The sequence below is a fragment of the Macrobrachium nipponense genome, chromosome 19, assembly GCF_015104395.2.
Source record: "Macrobrachium nipponense isolate FS-2020 chromosome 19, ASM1510439v2, whole genome shotgun sequence".
Taxonomy (NCBI): Eukaryota; Metazoa; Arthropoda; class Malacostraca; order Decapoda; family Palaemonidae; genus Macrobrachium; species Macrobrachium nipponense.
The window spans coordinates 12844673-12848480 of NC_061088.1; positions in this window are offsets into that span (position 1 = coordinate 12844673).

Genomic DNA, 3808 nt, shown 5'->3' on the forward strand with positions numbered 1-3808 from the left:
TCATATTGGAAGAATCTTTGGCATAATAATAATAATAATAATAATAATAATAATAATAATAATAATAATAATAATAATAATAATAATAATAATAAAAGCAGTATTAAATTTCATCGAAAAATAACTCAGCTCATATGTTATATAAAACAAACTCCGTATATCAGTACAACAAGGAACAATACGAAAGGAATAAACATATTTAAACCTTTATGGGCCATTCGTCGGTGAAAATACGGTCTTTGTAGAGCAACAACATTTCCAGTGGCATTTATAACAAAACTAACATTATTTTACCATTGGCATTTATAACAAAACTAACATTATTTTACCATTGGCATTTATAACAAAAATAAAATTATTTTAACATTTTGCTTACTTCCATCACCTGTCCTTTTGTGTGATGTCTCTCACTCCCTTTTCATTCCCGGATCTCAAAGACGCCTTAGAGAGAGAGAGAGAGAGAAAAAAACATTATCATTAGCATGTAATAACCCCCACCCCCTTTTTTCAGTAAATAGGAAGCAGGTAAGGCTGATCAATCACCCCTTAATTAATTACTTTCAGGTAAGCACTCTCGCGGATGGACCAACATCCAGACTTTAAGTTAATTAACCTGGTTTAATTATCTTCATAATGAGATGCGCCGTGGAAAGACATCGGACTTTGGTCCAGGTTGAGGTGTCCGTCTCTCTCTCTCTCTCTCTCTCTCTCTCTCTCTCTCTCTCTCTCTCTCTCTCTCTCTAATGAAAACTTCAAGTATATATTTATGTAAATATCTTTCATTTAATATCTAGTTAGTTTTTAGCTTTATCTAGCATTATTTACATTATTACATGGGCAAAGATCAGGCCTCCCCCCCCCTCTCTCTCTCTCTCTCTCTCTCTCCTCTCTCTCTCTCGTTGCGATTGTAAAATGAGAACTATAAAAGTACGTGGTTATGTAAATAACTCTCATTTTATACTTCGAATTATAGGAATCTAGAATAAACCTACAATCAGTTGTTATTTAGAGCATTATTTAGCACCATTTATAGTTATTACTAAGGCAGATCAACCTTTAAAAATAAAGAGTTAAACAAAAAATAATAATCACGTCGGCATAAAGCGAATTAACATTTTGAAAGGAATTACTAGCTTAGTAAAGCCAGGATTGTATTAGGTAATGTAATTCAATTTGCTTAGGTATATACATCGCAACTCTCGAATTTATTGTCGAGAACAACAGCGTGTTTCATAAATTCATGTTAATACATTACTGTAGTGGCAGAACCCGGATCGTGTTTCATACCGCGAATAATTGTTAGCTTTGGGACAATAAATTATTACGGTTCACTGACACGAGCGTCTTTCTCTTGTTCGTAAATGTACTTGTACGGACGTACGTAGGTATTAAATCCTTGAAAACAATGCCTACATTTTATTCAAAATATTAAAAGGCTAATGGTTTGCTCTTTCTTTTGCTGTTGCCCCATTCATATTCACTTTCTTCCATCTTACTGTCCTCAACCCTCTCTTAAAAGTTGTTTCATATTGCAACTGCAAGGTTATTCTCCTGATGGGTCTTTCAATTTTAATCCATTTTCGATTACTCGAGGAGTAAGCCTACACTCTACTTTGTTGTTGACGTTCTTCTTCTTGTCGTTGCTGTTCTTGTTGGGGAGGTAGGAAAGCCCTATGGAGGTGCCTTGAAAGGTCTGAAAAGGGAGTTTCGCGTTGAGTTAAAGATACAGGAATTTTAGGATAGGAGATTTGTGATTTATTTATTAGAATGAAAATATAAATATTAAACAGTACAGAACAATTATTTCTGATAAAATATAGATTATTTATTTAAATTTTCATTGGTGAGACAAGGCGCTATTTGTCCGTAGATTTTAGCATGCGCATTGAATAAGCAGGAGGTCGGATCACACCTTGTTTATATAGAAGTTGACTGTTTTCCTTCTGAAAATTTAGAAAAGTTGTGTTATTTGACTCGAAATTCAAACTGAATTGTTTTAAGATATTGCAATTCTGAGCCGTTCTCTCTCTCTCTCTCTCTCTCTCTCTCTCTCTCTCTCTCTCTCTCTCGCTCTCTCTCAAGAGTAAACAAGACCTCAACAATAATAACAATTAGAAAATCCCTATTTTTTCTTAAAAACTCTCTCTCTCTCTCTCTCTCGAGAGAGAGAGAGAGAGAGAGAGAGAGAGAACTGGACCTCAACCAACAATAATAATAATTAGAAATGCCCCCCCTCTCTCTCTCTCTCTCTCTCTCTCTCTCTCTCTCTCTCTCTCTCTCTCTCTCCTGAGGGCCATAATGGTTGAGATGTAAGTCGAATATCTGGTATATCAATTTGCATTTTAATCTGAGCATTATGCCTTCATTCCCGGAAAGCGCAAGGGTCGTTGCCAAGATTGCGCAGCCAATTGCATTTCCATGAATTATTGAGAATAAACGTTTTGAAACGTCGCTCTGTGTTGCTCTGTTTGTCATCTTCGAAAAGGCTCATTGGACACTTCGGAAAGTTTCTATTTTCATAAGCTATGTTGTCGTTGTTCTTGTTTTGGGGGGTAGGAAAGCCCTATGGAAAAGCCTTAAAGGTTTGTTTGTATGGTGTTTTTACTTTGCATGGAACCAGTGGTTATTCAGCAACGGGACCAATGGCTTTACGTGACTTCCTAACCACGTCGAGAGTGAACTTCTATCACCAGGAATACACATCTCTAACCCCTCGATGGAATGCCTGAGAATCGAACTATCGTCCACCGATCAGGACACTGAGGCGCTGGAAAGCCTTAAAAGTTCTGAAAAAAGGTGTCTTGCATTGAGATAAAGAAGCAGTAATTTTGGGATAGATTTATGAAAATATAAAATGTAAATAATGTGCATGTTGAACAGTCCAGAAATAGGATTTCTAATAAAATATAGCAAATTTTTTAAATTTTCGCTGGTGAAACGACGCACTATTTGACCTTAGATTTTAGCACGTTTTGAATCTTGTACACGTCCCAAGTAAGCTGGAGGTCGGATTGCGCCTTCTTTATGCCCATATCTTTCTTCAAAGAGTCCCCTTATATATGTATTTGGTTGCCTTAACATTTAATAGTTAGTATTTGTACAAGTATAAGGTATTTATACTTTCATGGCAGCCCAAAGCCTTTATAGAATAGTAGGTCTGGCTGTAGAATAAACTCAGTATTATATAAAACCAACAGCTAATTAACGACTAAAGGAAGAAGCGGCGTTTTAATTGTGAAAAATTATAATGATGTAGATACTAAAATGTCACAAATTTCAGTGAAGGATGTTTACTCTCGCCTGAGAGCATTTTTCCGCGGAAAGGAAGCTGTGTCAACAAGATTATACGGTAATTAACCTTTCTTCCCTCACCCTTCATTTCGTGCGCTCTGGGCTTATAAGAGTTTTCACTCCTAGAATCTTAGAAATATGTTTTATCTATTCATTTATTTAAAAAGTTAAAATTTTGTGCTAATGATTTTTTTACGTATTATGGGTCAGTTTTGTTGAAATCATAAGCGCTTCATATTATTCTTCATCAGGTAATTAGGTTCGTTAAACCCTTTTTTTACTCTCAATTTCGCTTTCGGCGCTGAATGACCTCACAGGTCCCAGCGCCTGGCCTTTGTTCCAGATTCCATATTCCATTGCCACTCCTTTTTCAGGAGGAAAGTCATATCCGCCGGACTAATTATGTTAATACCAACATATGTCTCCAATTCTGTAATGTGGTCCCTTCCTAGGAATCCTTGACTTAAAAAAGGGAATTCATCTTTGGTCTGGCAAACTTACGGCTCAACGATCAGTC